At 48.0% G+C, this 18,548-nt stretch overlaps 1 protein-coding gene across 1 annotated transcript in view; it reads left to right on the top strand.

The window, feature by feature from the left end:
• The first annotated feature begins 14,788 nt into the window (after positions 1–14,788).
• Positions 14,789–18,548, top strand: part of NGEF (neuronal guanine nucleotide exchange factor) — a 453,640-nt gene continuing 449,880 nt past the window's right edge. Inside the window, exon 1 of the mRNA XM_075340891.1 lies at positions 14,789–15,115. The gene's annotated coding sequence lies outside the window, so the exon portion shown is untranslated. The remainder of the gene's footprint in view (positions 15,116–18,548) is intronic.

Here is an 18,548-nt window from a genome sequence, read left to right as displayed (position 1 = left end):
TGGCCCCAGGCAGAAGTCAGGCAACCGTTCCCCGGAACAACACGACGACACAAGGTGCCTGTCCAAATGTTAGGTCTTCACGAGTCTGGCAGTTTTTTAAGTTGGATCCAGATGATTCAAAAAAGGCCATTTGCAACACCTGCCGTGCCAGCATCAGCAGGGGTACCAAAACTAGCAGCCTGACCACCACCAGCATGATCAGGCACATGTCAGCCAAGCACCCGACTTTGTGGGAAGTACAACAGAGTCGAGGAGCAGTGCTTGCTGATGTCACTGCTACGTCTTCGCTGGTTGTGCATGCGAGCCAATCCTCTGTCCATGCTGCCTGCGAACAAGCCTCCTCCACTCCTGCACCTACAGTTGCCTACGCAGAAAGAACACCATCATCAAGCACGTCCTTGTCCCAGCGCAGCGTTCAGTTATCCATTCAGCAAACCTTTGAACGCAGGCGCAAATACACTGCCAACACCCCACATGCCACAGTTCTAAATGCTAACATTTCGCGACTGCTTGCGCTGGAAATGTTGCCTTTTAGGCTGGTGGAGACAGAAGCATTCCGTGACCTGATGGCGGCAGCTGTCCCACGTTACTCGGTCCCCAGCCGCCACTATTTCTCCCGGTGTGCCGTCCCCGCGTTGCATAACCACGTGTCACAAAACATCACACGTGCCCTGAACAACGCTGTTTCACCCAAGGTCCACCTAACCACAGACACGTGGACAAGTGCTTGTGGGCAAGGCCGCTACATCTCGTTGACGGCACACTGGGTTAATATTGTGGAAGCTGGGACCCAGTCTGAGCGAGGGACGCAACACGTCCTTCCCACACCAAGGTTTGCAGGCCCTACCTCAGTCAGTGTTTCACCCACACTCTACAGCTCCGGAATGTCATGCTCTTCAGCCTCCTCCTCCTCCTGCGCATCCTCATCCACTGTGCCCTCCACACCAGTCACAAGCTGGAAGCACTGCAGCACTGCCTCGGCGAAGCGGCAACAGGCTGTGCTGAAGCTAATCTGCATAGGTGACAAACCCCACAATGCAGAAGAGCTGTGGACAGCTCTGAAACAGCAGGCAGATCACTGGCTCACACCTCTGAACCTAAAGCCAGGAAAGGTCGTTTGTGACAATGGCCGGAACCTGGTGGCGGCTTTGAGGCGAGGCCAGCTGACACATGTTCCATGCGTGGCCCATGTGCTCAACCTCGTGGTTCAGCGGTTTATAAAGTCATACCCAGAGCTGTCTGATCTGCTGGTAAAAGTTCGCCGCCTGTCTGCACATTTTCGAAAGTCACCTACTGCTTCAGCCGGCCTTGCCGGCTTTCAGCGCCGTTTGCATCTTCCGGCTCACAGACTGGTGTGTGATGTCCCCACGCGTTGGAATTCAACTCTGCACATGTTGGTCAGGATATGTGAGCAGAAGAGGGCAGTTGTTGAGTACCTGCATCACCTAAGCCGTCGGGAAATGGGTCAAACTCCACACATAACACCTGAGGAGTGGAGATGGATGTCAGACCTATGTACCATCCTCCAAAACTTTGAGGACTCCACCAAGATGGTGAGTGGTGATGACGCCATTATTAGCGTCACCATACCGCTACTCTGCCTTCTAAAACGGTCCCTGCTGAAAAACAAACATGATGCATTGCAGGCGGAGCGCGATGAGTTGCAGCAAGAAACAGTAGTGGGTGTGGGTGATAACACACAGCCCAGCCTCGTCTCATCACAACGTGCAGTGGAGGACTATGACGAGGAGGAGGATGAAGACATGGAGCAACTCTCCGGCCAAATTGAGGATATGACATGCACACCAGTCATATCCTCGATTCAGCGTGGCTGGCCAGAGGACAGGGTAGATGAGGAGGAGGAGGAGGAGGAGGAGGAGGAGGAGGACAGCATGTTCAGTCATCTTGTTGGTCAGGCTACTGAAGTCCTGGCTGTTAAGAGTCTGGCGCACATGGCTGACTTTATGGTAAGCTGCCTGTCTCGTGACCCTCGCGTTAAGAACATCTTGGCCGACAATCATTACTGGTTGGTAACACTGTTAGACCCACGCTACAAGGAGAACTTTTTGTCTCTTATTCCCGTGGAGGAGAGGTCAACCAAAATGCAGCAGTTTCGGAAGGCCATACTCACGGAAGTAGGCAAAGCATTCCCCTCACAAAACGCTAGCGGCATAGGTCAGGAATCAGTGGACAACCGAGGCGTACAGCCGAGAGAGGCACAAGTCCAATCCGCCAGAGGTAGGGGAACAGTCTTTAAGATGTGGGACAGTTTTCTCAGCCCCTCACGTACCACAGCCCCTGAGGTGCGGGGTAGTGCCACAAGAAATCCTAAGTTTGCCCAGATGCTGAAGGAGTACCTTGCAGATCGAACAACTGTACTCCGACATTCCTCTGTGCCTTACAATTATTGGGTATCCAAGCTGGACACGTGGCATGAATTGGCTCTCTACGCCTTGGAAGTCCTGGCCTGCCCTGCTGCTAGCGTTTTGTCAGAGCGTGTTTTTAGTGCCGCAGGTGGAATCATTACAGATAAACGCACCCGCCTGTCAACTGAAAATGCTGACAGGCTGACTCTGATAAAGATGAACAAGGGTTGGATTGGGCCAGACTTCACCACACCACCAGCAAATGAGAGCGGAATTTAAAGTTTGCCATGTACCTCCACTCACCCATGGGTACACTTCTCGACTTTGGATAATCGCTGGACTGCTCCTCCTTCTCCTCATGCGCCATCATGATGACCGTTACAATAGTTAGGTCTTTGTTTCAGGTATACCCCCAGTGGTAAATTTTTTCGCCCATTCTTTGCAGAATGGACATTACAACGACAGGAGACCCGCTCCTTTGCAATGGGAACAATGTTTTGAGGCCCTCATGCACGTCTCTACCCAGGGACAACGTGTAGCCTCCCAATTTTTGGCTGCCCTGCCTAAGGGCTATACTATAATACACCCACTTCCTTAAAATGGACACTTAATGTTTTGAGGCCCTCATGCACGTCTCTACCCAGGGACAATGTGGAGCCTCCCAATTTTTGGCTGCCCTGGCAAAGGGCTATACTGAAATAGACCCACTTCCTTACAATGGGCACTTCAGGTTTAAAGGCCATCATGCACGTCTCTACCCAGGGACAATGTGGAGCCTCCCAATTTTTGGCTGCCCTGCCTAAGGGCTATACTGAAATACACCCACTTCCTTAAAATGGACACTTAATGTTTTGAGGCCCTCATGCACGTCTCTACCCAGGGACAATGTGGAGCCTCCCAATTTTTGGCTGCCCTGGCAAAGGGCTATACTGAAATAGACCCACTTCCTTACAATGGGCACTTCAGGTTTAAAGGCCATCATGCACGTCTCTACCCAGGGACAATGTGGAGCCTCCCAATTTTTGGCTGCCCTGCCTAAGGGCTATACTATAATACACCCACTTCCTGACAATGGACACTTAATGTTTTGAGGCCCTCATGCACGTCTCTACCCAGGGACAATGTGGAGCCTCCCAATTTTTGGCTGCCCTGGCAAAGGGCTATACTGAAATAGACCCACTTCCTTACAATGGGCACTTCAGGTTTAAAGGCCATCATGCACGTCTCTATCCAGGGACAATGTGGAGCCTCCCAATTTTTGGCTGCCCTGCCTAAGGGCTATACTGAAATACACCCACTTCCTTAAAATGGACACTTAATGTTTTGAGGCCCTCATGCACGTCTCTACCCAGGGACAATGTGGAGCCTCCCAATTTTTGGCTGCCCTGGCAAAGGGCTATACTGAAATAGACCCACTTCCTTACAATGGGCACTTCAGGTTTAAAGGCCATCATGCACGTCTCTACCCAGGGACAATGTGGAGCCTCCCAATTTTTGGCTGCCCTGCCTAAGGGCTATACTATAATACACCCACTTCCTGACAATGGACACTTAATGTTTTGAGGCCCTCATGCACGTCTCTACCCAGGGACAATGTGGAGCCTCCCAATTTTTGGCTGCCCTGGCAAAGGGCTATACTGAAATAGACCCACTTCCTTACAATGGGCACTTCAGGTTTAAAGGCCATCATGCACGTCTCTATCCAGGGACAATGTGGAGCCTCCCAATTTTTGGCTGCCCTGCCTAAGGGCTATACTGAAATACACCCACTTCCTTAAAATGGACACTTAATGTTTTGAGGCCCTCATGCACGTCTCTACCCAGGGACAATGTGGAGCCTCCCAATTTTTGGCTGCCCTGGCAAAGGGCTATACTGAAATAGACCCACTTCGTTACAATGGGCACTTCAGGTTTAAAGGCCATCATGCACGTCTCTACCCAGGGACAATGTGGAGCCTCCCAATTTTTGGCTGCCCTGGCAAAGGGCTATACTGAAATAGACCCACTTCCTTACAATGGGCACTTCAGGTTTAAAGGCCATCATGCACGTCTCTACCCAGGGACAATGTGGAGCCTCCCAATTTTTGGCTGCCCTGCCTAAGGGCTATACTATAATACACCCACTTCCTGACAATGGACACTTAATGTTTTGAGGCCCTCATGCACGTCTCTACCCAGGGACAATGTGGAGCCTCCCAATTTTTGGCTGCCCTGGCAAAGGGCTATACTGAAATAGACCCACTTCCTTACAATGGGCACTTCAGGTTTAAAGGCCATCATGCACGTCTCTACCCAGGGACAATGTGGAGCCTCCCAATTTTTGGCTGCCCTGCCTAAGGGCTATACTATAATACACCCACTTCCTGACAATGGACACTTAATGTTTTGAGGCCCTCATGCACGTCTGTATGCAGGGGCATTGGTGAACCTCACAATTTAGGACTGCCCTGGCAAAGGAAAATACTACAAAGACTCACTTCCTCAAAATGGGCACATTAGACTCAAGAGGCCTTCATGTACGTCTCTTCTCAGGGACATCGGAGTGCCACACAATGTTTTCACGTAAAATCTTTCATGTATTGATCTCAAAAAGTAACATACACCAGCTCTATCTCACTATTGGGTATGTGCCCTTAACATTTCCGCCATGAAAAATCATTTTGGGGTCATTTTGGAAGGTTTTCTGGTGAGTCCGTAAAAATGGCGTAAAACGCGGACAAAATTGTTCACAGCTGTGACTTTTGAGTGATAAATGCTTCAAGGGGTCTTCCCCATGCTGTTGCCATGTCATTTGAGCACTCTTCTGAGACTTTTGTGACATTTTTAGGGTTTCTCCATGCTGCCGGGAGGTCATTTCACAAAAATACTCGGGTCTCCCATAGGATAACATTGGGCTCGTTGCTCGGGCCGAGTACACGAGTATCTTGGGAGGCTCGGCCCGAGCTTCGAGCACCCGAGCTTTTTAGTACTCGCTCATCACTAATCTTCACAACTCTTGTTTTTGATTCACAAGCTGACTAGTCCTTTTTTTGCTGGCAGCACAGGTCACATACCAATGTCACAAAGATGGCATCCGTGTGACACACACTGGAAAAACATGGATGATATTGAAATTAATGGGGGGTTTTATGTGTAAAAGATGTGCAAAGATAGATATTTAGCAGAATTAATAAATAATTAAAGGAAAAAAATAAAGTTGGGTCCTCCCTATTTTTCATAACCAACACAGGTAAAGCAGCAGCTGCGGGCTGCAACCCTTAGCTGTCAGATGTACTTTGGCTGGTTATCAAAAATAGAGGAGATCCCAAGATTTTTTTTTTTTTTTTTATTATTTAAATAACTCATTATTAAAAAAGGTGTGCCCCCCCCCATTTTTCATAACCAGCAAAGGTACAGCAGACAGCTGGGGGCTGATATTATTAGGGTGGTGTCATGCCGGCATACTAGGGATGCTGGCGTCCCTCTGTACCTTGTGCAGTGTACCTGATTCCCTCTTATCTGTCGCCACGTATAAGTGTAGTCCCCGGCTATTGTTGCCGGTGGATGCCCACGTGATGGTCGGCTCTGCTTCCGCCTAGGCTATAGGCTCTGCACATGTTGTGTAGGGTTTCCTGCTCTCCAGCCTAGGGGGTGCGCGTGCACACATCTTCATCCTCATCTTTTATAGGGAGGTGTACGCACCTTGCTAAGGTGTCCCCAGCCCATTTCTGGGAGAAACCAGCTATTTAAGGCTCCTACCGCCAATAGGAGTGGCAGAGCATTTTGTTTGTGTTTTTGTATGTGTTCCTCCTAAAAGGCTGGTGTCTTCTGGTCCTGAGTCCAGTATGCTGGCAACCCCCCTGGACTCCAGCCTGGTCTTGTTTCCTGTATTCCTGAAGGGCTGGGGTCTTCTGTTCCTGAGTTCAGTATACTCCCTGAGTCCGGTCATCTGTCTGAAGCTGGTATCCTGTTAGCAGTAGGTTAACAACTGTCACAGCATGCTCAGGTATCTGCATTTTCAGGGACTTGCGTATCTGGTTACTGGCATTCCCACTGGACTCCAGCCTGGTCCTGTATCTTGTATTTGTGTTCCTGCCATGCGATGTACCCTGATATCCTGCTGTGTTATGTACCCTTATATCCTGCCGTGTGGTGTACCTTGATATCCTGCTGTGTTACCTGTTATCCTGTCGTGTGATGTATCCGAAGTCCTTCCGTGTCCTGTGAATAAAGTCATATTTTATATACCTGAAGTCTGGATGTACCTGCTCTGCTGACATCACTTTGCTGTAGTCAACGCCTGTGCCTGCACTGAGCTGTTGCATTCCGTTCCTGCTGTAACTGATGTCTGGTGTCTGATGACCTCTGCTCGATATCTGGAGCCTTACCCGATGTCCGGTGTTTGATGACCTCTGCCTGATGTCTGCAGCCTGACCCGATGTCCATGACCTATGCCTGTGGACCCATGCCTGACGTCCGACTCCTGATGTCTCGTGCCTGATGTCTGCTGGTGTTTATCTTGCTCGTTCCTGTTCACGTCCCTGCTCTGTGTTCTGCTTCCCCAGTCCGGCTGTCACCCTGGCCCGTTCAGCTGTCATAGTCCCTGTCTCTTTGTCTCTTGCCCTGGGAGTGGCACCTGGCGTTCCACCTTGCAGCGGGCGCTTAGTAAAACCCCTCCATCTGCTAAAGGGTAAGTCTGGGTTCCCCTGTCGTCCAGTGGGTCCACTCTACTCTTGGATACTCACCGTCTTCCTGCATCCGCTGGCGGTGAGGTCGTGACAAGTTGGAAAGCCCATGGTTATTTGGCCCTTCCCAGCCTAAAAATAGCAGCCCACAGCCGTCCTAGAATTGGCGCATACCTTTGATGCGCTCATCCTGATGCTATACCAGGCTCTTCCTGTTGCAATGGTTGAGTGGTAATTGGGGTAATAGTTCATGGGGTTGATGCTAGCTGTGAATTGACAGCTGGAAACAAACCCGGATGTTAGTAATGGGTGTGCGTCTATAATACACCCCTATTACTAACCCATTAGATATAAATAGAAAAAAGAAGACAAAAATATTTTATTTTTCAAAAACCACCCCCGACAGCCCTCATTTACCAATTTAATAAAAATTTTAAAAAAGCCTTAAAGTTCTGCTGTAATTTACATGTAGGTCCCACGAAGTTCCACAAAAGGGAACTTGAAAGACATAAACAGAGAATTAAAGGAATAAAGACAGGACAAGTCCCTCATTTACCAATATATTAAAAAACAGCATAAAAAAAGTTCTGCTATAATCCACATGGAGGTCCCATGACGTTTCCCTACTCAGTGTCCCAGCATTGAAAAACATTCAGAGAGCTTGATCAGCAGCCACTGCCAGCTCTCAAGCTGTGCTGTGCGAGAACTGCCACTGGCAGTGAACTGTAGTGACCTCATGAGTACACACAGTAGTGTGAGAACCACTGGTGACTGTGATGAGTGGTGACATCATGAAGTCACCACAGTTCACTGCCAGGGGCGGTTCTCACACAGCACAGCAAATGCCGCAGCCCCTATACTATCCCATTTCCTCCTTCTGGCAGGGACATCAGCACACTAACCCTCCCGGCTGGTTAGAGGTAGCATCTGCTCCTGTCTCTGGCTCCTGAGGCCTGCGCACACCACACAGGTCTCCCTGCTTTTTTTTTAAACTTTGAATTTTTATTGAGATTTTCAATTTACGTTTTTCATACATAAAATAAAACATAAAATTCACAATTCTTATCGAACCTAGACAAACAATGACAGGACAGGTGAGGAGGGTTAGGAGGGGAGAGGAGAAATAGGAGGGAAGAGGGAAGGGTTTCAAGAGTCCATGCTCCTTCCATAGGACCCATAGGCCTCAGTCTCACAGATCCTCCTGTCCCGCAAAGTAGTCCCATGGTGCCCACACGGCCTGGAAGCGGTCAACTGTGTCATGCAATAGTGCCGTGAGATGTTCCATGCGTCTAACGTCCAGTAATCTATACTTGAGGCTCTGGAGTGAGGGTGTCCCTGGCTGCCTCCAATTCTTTGCAATTAAGCATCTGGCCGCCGTAAGGATGTGGGACAAAAGCTTAGAGGCCGTTTTTCCCAATCCCCCATTCCCAAGACCCAGAACATAGATCAGGGGATCAAGATCAACCTCTATATATAGTACTTTATGGATCAACCCTCTAACCCGCTCCCAGAAGGGGACTATCCCTGGACAGGACCAGAATATGTGCAGAATGGTGCCCCTGCCTCCCCCGCATCTCCAGCAACAAGCCGGTATGGAGGGGTCTATGCCATGAAGGAAATCTGGAGTGTGGTACCAAAATAGCAAAATTTTATAGATATTTTCCTTATATAGTGTGCATATTGACGTCTTGGCGGCGTTTCCCCAGATTGCTGCCCATTCCTGAGGAAGTATCCGCCTTCCCAATAGAGACTCCCATTTCCGCATGTATGGAAAAGACCCCTCGGGCCCCTCCCGTGAATCAGAAAGCAAAATGTAAATTTCCGAAATCAGCCCCTTAGTATCAGTGCCCCTTCTGCAAATTTTCTCAAAATCTGTGGGAATCGAGGCCCCTGCCCTGCCAAACAAGGAGCCAGCCAAGTCTCTGATCTGCAGATATTGGAAAAACTCTCGATTAGAGAGAGAGAATTTATCTCTAAGGTACTCAAAGGAATGGATCTGCATTGTACTTCCATCTATAATGTCTGCAAATCTGAATAGACCTGCCTTGAGCCAGGGGTGCACCATGTCCGACTCCAGACTGCTTGGGAGCAAGGGTTGGTATATGAAGGACACCAGAGGGGAGCAGGGGGATGCCAAAGGAAATCTTCTAATGCAAAATGCCCAGAGGTCCCTAGTGAACTGCATCGGTCCAAGAAGAGGGGGGGGCGAATCACACTGGGCCGGGGGCCACAGGAGCGCGTTTGGATGTATAGGCGCCAGCCAAAGTTTTTCAATCTCAGTCCACCTGTTGTATGCCCAAAGGGACACCCAACAGGGGATCCTCCTAAGATGGGCCGCCCAATAGTATTTTAGGATGTCCGGGACAGAAAGCCCCCCCCTGTTTCTCCGAGCCATCAACACCTCCCTGGCCACCCTATGACGTTTGTTACACCAAATAAATCTAAGGATAGCCGCCTGAAGGGACTTCAGCTCCTTTATTGGTACCTTAACTGGGAGGGTTTCAAAGAAATATAATAATTTTGGGAGCAAGCTCATTTTAACCGCCGCAATGCGCCCCATCCACGAAAGAGGGAGGGGCAACCACTTGCTCAAAAGAGTTCTCAGCTCTCGGAAAAGGGGGGGGAAGTTAAGGTTATAGAGGGAATCATAAGTAGATGTGAGGTTAACCCCCAGGTACTTGACCGCATCTGTCTTCCAACGAAACTTAAAATTCAAACGCAGGTAATCCAGGGCCACCGGGTCGAGATTCAAGGGCATTGCCTCCGTTTTGCTAGAGTTGATCTTATACCCCGAAAGGCTCCCGTACCTACCCAAGGTGCACATTAAAATTGGAAGGGACACATGGATGTTAGTAAGTGTAATGAGCACATCGTCGGCAAAAAGTGAGATTTTAAACGGTTTATTCCTGACCAGGACCCCCGAGATGTCTGGGTTGCTCCTGACCGAGGCCGCGAGGGGCTCTATGCATAGTGCAAAAAGGAGGGGGGACAGGGGGCACCCCTGCCTGGTGCCATTTGAGATGAGAAAAGGCTTAGAGATGTGGAGGGGGAGTTTGATAGAGGCCGTAGGAGCGCTATACAGGGACTTCAAGGCCCGCATAAAGCCACCCGAGATCCCAAAGACCTCCATTGTCTTGAAGAGAAAAGGCCACGCAAGGCGGTCAAAAGCCTTCCCTGCATCTAGACTCAACACCAACGCCTGTTGCTTCGTCCGATTTGCCACATCCACCAGGTCTATGACCTTTCTGGTGTTGTCCCCCCCCTGACGGCAAGGGACAAAACCCACCTGGTCTTTATACACGAGTTGGGGCAACCATCGATTAAGCCTGGCCGCCAAGAGCTTGGTGAACATCTTCAAATCGGAGTTCAAAAGGGCTATTGGTCTATAATTAGCACAGTCCAATGGGTCCCTGGGTGGCTTGGGCAGGAGGATTAAATGGGAGTGTAGCATGGATGGAGGGATAGGGTCACCCTGAAGGAAAGAGTTAAACAAGGCGGCCATGTGTGGGAGGAGCTCCACCGCAAACACCTTGTAATAAAAATAAGTAAAGCCGTCCGGGCCCGGTGACTTCCCGCCAGGCAGGGCTTCCAGAACTTGCTCCAGTTCCTCTGTAGTAATCTCTTCATTCAAAGCCGCGGCTGCTCCGCAAGGCAGTGAAGGGAGCTCAAGGGCCGAAAAATAGTCCCCAAGTGCCCCAGCCCCGCGCGAAGCCATGCCCGGGGGAACCGGAAGGTTATAAAGCTTGTTGTAGTAATTGAAAAAAATGTCAGCTATTGAAGCGGGGTGATAGTGGATAGTGCCCTTTTCGTCGCGCAGAGCCTGAGGGCATGAGGATGTAGCGCGCTCCTTAAGCTGCCTGGCGAGTAAGGTATGAGCCTTATTACTCCTTTCATAGTATCTTTGTTTGGAAAAGGTTAGCAATTTTTCTGCTCTGCCAATTGCCAAGTCTCTCAACTTTTCCCTAAGGCTGATGACTCTCCTAAGAATAGTCAGTGATGGGGCAGCCGCCAGTCTCCCCTCCTGTAGCTTAAGATGGGCCGTTATAGAGTCCCGCTGGCTTGTGGCATTCTTTTTAGCCCTGGCGCCCTCTCTAATGCATAGTCCCCTCATCACTGCCTTGTGAGCTTCCCAGAGTGTTGCCGGCGACGTGACCGTGCCCGTGTTCAACTGAAAGAATTCGACCAGTTGCTTATTTAAAAAGGCCCTAGTGTCGGGATTTTTGATCAGAGATTCATTAAGGCGCCAATGCTGAGGCCTAGGTCGAGGACCATCTTTCTTGAAGTCCATTATGAGTGGGGAATGGTCTGACCACGTAATGGATCCCATTTCCACCCTCTCAAGACGCCCCAGCAGCTGTGAGTCAATGAAAAAATAGTCTATTCTGGTGTGCGTCTGATGCGGATGCGAGTAGAAGGAAAAGGCCTTCTCTCCCGGGTGGTCCACCCTCCAAGCGTCGTATAAAGCCCCTGATCTAATGAGCCTACGAAAGTCCCGGGACAAATTTTTCAAAGCACCCGATGGAGGGTGTCCACCCACAGAGAGTCTGTCGGCCACCTCCGAAAAAGGGATGTTAAAGTCTCCCCCCAACACCGTAGAGGCCGGTGCCAGTCCGCCTATCAGATCGAGTATTTTCTTAAGAAAGCGTATCTGCCCTTCATTAGGTGCATAAATGTTGGCCATTATGTGCGGGGATCCCCCCAGTTGGCCCTCCAGAATCACATATCTACCCTCTGGATCGCAGTGAGAACCCGTAATTTGTAGAGGACAACTGGAGGATATTAAAATAGCAACTCCCCCCCTCTTGGAGCCCGAGTAAGCCGAGTAATGGATGGGAAAGCGGTGTGACGCAAATTTGAAAGTGTTTGATTCCACAAAATGTGTTTCTTGGATAAAGGCTATGTCTGCACCTGATGTTTTCAGTTCCTGTAGCAGCAATTTCCTCTTACGGGGTGAATTCAGACCTTTTACGTTAAGAGAGATAATGCGGGTCATATCTAAAACTTAGAAGTAAGAAAAAGCTAATGGCACACCTATACCGTCGGGGGCATGACTTCCCCTGTGAAGCCGGCCAGAGGAGATGGTCCATACGACAAAGGGCCGCAGCTCCCAGGGACTCTAGAAGGGGTGGTACCTGAAAGGACACATAAGGAAAAAACATCGGGGAGGGGGGAAGACAAGGACAAACATAGAAATGAACATGAATTAAGAACATTAACCAAAATGCATAAACCTTAGGCATAGATTCCCGGGGGGTCAACCCGGAAGGGAGAGACCTAGAGAGAGGTTCCCCAACCCGTCTGAGCTAAGAGAGCCACCCACCTCACTCCCCAGTAGCCCTCCCACGGGGGTCAGTCCAGTGGGCACGGGCCCGTGCCAAAAGGAAACAAGGGAAAAAAAAACAAAACAAAAAACCTCAACCACTAACTCCAAGTAAGGGGACCGGGCTCCCGCCAACCCCCCTACCACCCACGGCATCATTGTGGCTACAGCCCCCCCCCTTATGCAGCTCAACAGACCCAGAGGGCCGCAGATGACACAATGGACAGTCAGAGGCTTGCTGTAGAGAGAGTCACAGTATCACAAAGCATGCTCAGCCACTGGAACTCAGAGGGTATAAGAAATAGGCACCAACCAGGTTAAGGAGTGTCCTCAACGGCGAGCCGGGGAGGGGAGCGACCCGCGGCCCCTACCTCCTCTCCCCCCCAAAGCCCCACGCCCTCCACCCCTCACCTTGGACCACACGGGAGGGGGCGGCCCTTCCAACCTTTGCAAGTCCCAATCTGGGATACAGACCGCTGGAATGTCCAGTGCTTCACAGAACAGAGTGGTATCTGCTGGAGTGCGAAGGGTCGCCGATTTACCCCCTCTGCGCGCTGTTAGTGCAAACGGGTAACCCCAGCGGTATGGAACCTGGTGCTCCTTCAGGCTCGTGAGAAGGGGTTTGAGGTGCCGCCTTTTCTGGAGTGTGATGCGAGAAAGATCCGGGAAAAGCTGGATTTCCTTACCATTGAACACAGGTGCCGTGCGCCTCATTCTAGCCTTAGCCATGATCAGTTCTTTGGTGGAGAAGTCGTGAATGCAACAAATGATGTCCCGGGGTTGGGTGGATAAATTCTTCGGCTGTAAAGCCCTGTGTGCCCTGTCCAGCTTGATGATGTTAGAAGGGGGAGCGTCCAACACTTCATTAAAGATGGATTGTAGTATGGAGTTTGTGTCCTCGGGCCCATCTGACTCTGGGACCCCCCTCACACGGACATTGCAACGGCGTCCTCTGTTGTCGAGATCCTCTATGTGAGACTGCATATCCTCCATTATTTTTTGTTGCGATGTTGCCAGTTTGTGTAATTCTGATACATGGGATCTGGTGATGTCATGCTCTTCCTCCAGGGATTCAATTCTGTCAGACAATTGCTGCAAATCTCTCCTCACTTCAGCTATTTCTGACCTGCAAGTTGCTTTAACCTCACGTATGAGGCATTGAAAGTCCTCTTTAGAAGGAAGTTTACTTATGAAATCATGCATGTCCTTATAGAAGGTGTCTGGCCCTTTAAGGTGAGCACCTGCAGTAATAGACACTGGAGTTTTAGTCTGGTGCTGGGGAGGTTGATCTCCACACCGAGGCCCAGAGGGGGGAAGCAGGCTGCTCTGTTCCCTGATATTACCAGCTGTGGCTGCAGTCCCTTCTCCCGGCAGTGGGGAGGGCTGCCCCCCGACCTCCACCTTATCTCCCACAGCCACTATGTGCTCCTGGGCCTGCTGCTGCTGTGCCTGAGGATCCGATGCAGTGCAGGGCTGCTGAGCCAAGGCATTCCCTGTTGGAACTGCTGCAGAGATTCCTCCACTTTCCCCTGTGTCCCCGCTCACCCACTCCTCCTTCTCTTGCTGCTTAGCAGGCCGGGCCAGTGCCTCCATTTCCCCTCCATGCTCCTGGAAAGATGGCGTCCGGGCCTCCCCTGGACCCTGTTCCAGGCCCAAGAAAGTATCCAGCGCCGTGGTGTGCAGCGGGGGGGCCACCGATGCCTGCTGCGATGGTTTAATCCTCCGTGGTCCCATCCTGAGAGCCGGTGAGTAGGTTTGTGCTTATGATAAGTGCTGATTTAGCTGAGGGTCAACAGGAGCTCCTCTTCCCCACGTCCACTCAGCTCAGCATCCTGGACACGCCCCAGGTCTCCCTGCTTTTAAAGAGGCTTGTGCCCTAAACTGGATGCACCTCTCAGATGGTTTTTATGTGCTAGAGATGAATATGCTTTGGTCAGACATTTTCATATCAACCCAAGAACAAAAACAAAATACTTTGTGAAGATGCTGGCGGAAGCTGGTAAGATTGTGTCATTAGCCTTAGTGAAACGAGTACTCTATCAACATGGGCTGAAAGGCCACTCTGCCAGGAAGAAGCAAATACTCCAAAAGAAACATAAAAAGCCAGATTAATGTTTGCAAAAGCACACAGGAACAAGGACCTTTATTTTTGGGAACATGTCCTGTGGTCTGATGAAACTAAAATTGAACTGTTTGGCCATAATGACCATTGTTACGTTTGAAGGAAGAAGGGAGAGTGCTTTGAAGGCTAAAAACACCATCCCAATTGTGAAACAAGGGGTGGCAGCATCATGTCAGCATCATGTTGTGGGGTTTCTTTGCTGCAGGAGGGACTGGTGCACTTCACAAAATAGATAGCATCATGAGGAAAGAAGATTATGTGGCAATACTGAAGCAACACCTCAAGACATCAGCCAGGAACTTAAAGCTTGGGTTGAAATGGGTCTTTCAAATGGACAATGACCTGAAACATAATGCCAAACTGGTCACAAAGTGGCTTAAGGATAACAAAGTCAGTGTTTTGGAGCTGGGGGCTGCAGCCTGTAGCTGTGGGCTTTATCTGTGATGGTATCAATATATAGGGGGATCGCACAGCATTTTTATTTTATTTATTTTACACCAATATACAGTAACACTGTCAGATCGGGTGGGTGTGCGGTCTGACTGCAACTAATCAAAGACATCGGTGGGCGGGGAAAGCAGTGACTATGTATGAGGGATAATTACCGGGCCTGGAACTAGTGTTACAGATGCGGGGAGACTCGGTAAGTACCGTATGTCCTGCTTTATTACTTCCTTATAAAAATATGAATTTTTTAGCCACTGTAGATCCATGTGTAGAGTTAAAATTGATTCCTCTTTATTGATTCCTCCATTGAACAGTTACTTGTGTTGCTTCATTACGAAAGCTTCTTACGCATTTCTGGCAATACACAGCTCTATGACAAAGAGTGAGTTTATTGCCCGAAACGCGTTAGAGCATTCATAAATAAGCAGCACAAGTAACTTTTTAATGGAGGAATCAAGAAAGAAGAATCAGTTTTAAACTACTATTCATGGATGTGCCGGCTTCATTTTTCCTTTTTGCCCGTTGTTTGCTGCAGGCCAGCAGAGAAGTGGTACCCATCCATATTAGCAATGGAGGAACAAAATAAGCATGGTGAGTCCAGCACTAATATGCATTTTCTCTAATTAGCTACTGTACTCTTTCCACCAATTCATTACTAGTCTCTCTCCTGTATCCTCATCCCCCACTCTGTGCTTCTCCCACTCCTCCAATTCATTACCTGGTATCTGGTGTTTCAGTGGTGCCGAAAATGGTTCTGGGTAAGTTTATTTATTTATTTTGTGAATCAAATCTCAAAATTCGAATTTGAGTAAAACCACAAATTCAGGAAATTCGACTCAAACTTGATCCTCTGCAAACAAATCTGTTCCTTTCGGCTGAAGCCACACGGGAATTTGTGCGACTCCTCGCATGACACTAGGTACATGCTCGCAGCACAGTGGGAGCCGAGTGTCATGCGACTGTGGTCTGATCGTTCGATCAAACCACAGTTGTGGAGGGGAGGCCCGATGCTGAGGAGGGGAGGAGGGGTGGGCCGGTGCTGCGGAGGAGAGGGAGGGATTTATCTTCCTACCGTATCTCCTCCGTTGCTGGCTGATGCGAGAATTGCACTGTTCTCGCGTTACACTGCGAGAGCAGTGCAATGTTTCTCTCACCCCATAGACTTGTATGTGCGAGTGAATGTGGATCAGATTCCACCCGCAGCATGCTGCGATTGTTTTCTCGGTCCGATTCGGGTTGAGAAAAAAATTGCTCATAGGAGCTGCCCCATAGAGTAATATTGGTTTGAGTGGAATGCGTTTTTTTTTGTTTTTTTTTAATCGCATTCCACTCGCACCATTTTTCTCGCCGTGTGTCCTAGGCCTTCTTGTGCCAATGGTGGCATGGTACACTAATCTGCCATAATTTCTCTGGGGTGGGGGGTCACATCACACAGAACCTGCTAATAAACTCATTTCACACTGGCGTTAGAATTTTCTGATTTATATAGTGATCAAACCTTGATTATCTTTCTTTACTGAGAAAAATGTGGAAAGAGCAAAGTATTTAATGATATCAGCTGTTCACAATTTACAGCTAAAGATGCTGAATCCGCTAGACTTGCATTCGATGTTCTCACAATCACCACGAGGGGGAGCTCTTGTCTCAAAGACATAAGGATTACATAATTGCTGTTTGCTGATATTTTAGGTGAATGGTGAAATAAATACAGGATAAATACAGGATAATACGCAATAAAAATAGTATAGAAATGATATTTAAGGTCCTACCTGTATTTTGAGAGGGACACTATTTACTAACACTTGTTTTACCTTTACACAAAGGATTTCGCCGTTTACTTGGCGCTAGGTTCCGCTTGTAGGAGGCAAAATACATGGTTTAAAAACTGAAAATCAATTCCTTTCAATTGATACCATATGTATATAATAATGAAAATTGTACCTATTTTTTTTTATAATAATCTGTAATAGTTAATTATGTGTAAGGCCTCATTCACACATGTATTATCACGTCTGCTTTCTATTCTATTTTCAATGGCTAGCGCATGGTCACATTACACAAAACATACAAACAATGACTACAAGAGTGAACATAATTAATAAAATAAATTCTTTCTTGAAAGGTAAATTAAAAATAAATAAATATATCATGCACAGGCAAAAAGATTAAATAGAATGCAAAAAAGACATAATGTTCATGTGATGATGATAATTAAGTGCCTAGTGTACGTAACCAATAATAATATGGACAAAGTATGTAAAAAAAAAAAAAATGAGACGACCAGAGGTCATGGTAAACTTCTTAATGATGAAAAAAACACGATTTAATAAAGTGCATATTACCAGATAGCGCCAATCAATTCCACAATTTATTTATTTATTTACAGTATTCACTGTGTAGCAAAAATTACCCAGCTATATGATTCTTCAGGTCAGTATGATTACAATGAGACCAAAAATGCACATATTTTATTTATTTATTTATTTATTTGAGCGGTGAAAAACTATTCAGAAATTTGTAAAAAATAAACAAATACAATTTTTTGCTTGTGTCGCCATATTCTGAGATCCATAACATTTTAAGTCGATGGAACTGTGTGAGGGTTTTTTTGTGTCCTGATCTAATGGTATTTATTGATTGCATTTTGGGTAGATTCAATCAGAGATGAGCGGACACGTGGATATTCGGGATCGTCCAATCTGCACTGAAAAAAAAAAACCAAAACATTTTTGGTTATGGAACTAAACTGGACCATGGAGAACATACCCCATACAAATCAATGGGGATGTGAAGATCTGGACTGCAAAAGGAAGCTAAATTGGGGTAAGAGCAGGACAGTCATAGACTTCGTGTTTCCCAGAAGATAACATTTCAGACTCTTTTTCTGGGCCCGCTTAATAAGCATCATGAATATTTACTGCTTCTCCCACCCACCCTCTGTGCCAGCGCCTGTGATTGGTTGAAGATTGCTATACATGACTCCCACCCTCTGTGTTGGCATCTGTAATTGGTTGCAGCTGGTTTGCTGTATGGTGTAAAAAAAAAAAAAAAATTTAAAAAAATGGCATAGGGTCCTCCATAAGATGTGGCAATTCTGGCACTTCACAAAGCTCATCCCAATTGCCCTGGTGCAGTGGCAATTTGAGTAATATATGGGATTGATGATAGCTGGGTTTGTAAAAAATGTACAGCTGTCATCAAGCCCTAGGTTAGTAATGGGGAGGGGTCTATGAGACATCACCATTACCCTGTAAGTCAAAAGAAATAGAAATACAGAAAAACCCTTTATTTGAAATAAAATATAAACACATCCTTTTTCATCCCTTTATTAACCCCAAAAACACCACTGCAGGTCCAATGTAATCCATACAACGTCCTACGATGATCCCAGCTCTGCTACATTCAGAGGCTGCTGTGATGGGAAAACGTGACCGCTCACTGCAGACAAATTCCCATGAACCTCTTCTCACTCAAAAAAGGGTATATGGTTCATGGTTTCTTTTTTTCATGTTCTCCTTCTCTTTCACATTATCAACTAGGTCATGATGTGACCCTCACTCTTAATTTTTCCAGGCTTTACTAGCCAAGAAGTTCCACTCCTTAATAATGGAAATGTGCCGCCCCCGTGC

The sequence above is a fragment of the Anomaloglossus baeobatrachus genome, chromosome 3, assembly GCF_048569485.1.
Source record: "Anomaloglossus baeobatrachus isolate aAnoBae1 chromosome 3, aAnoBae1.hap1, whole genome shotgun sequence".
NCBI classification, from domain to species: domain Eukaryota; kingdom Metazoa; phylum Chordata; class Amphibia; order Anura; family Aromobatidae; genus Anomaloglossus; species Anomaloglossus baeobatrachus.
Note: the sequence above shows the minus strand (reverse complement) of the source record. Positions and strands in the feature narration are given on the sequence as shown.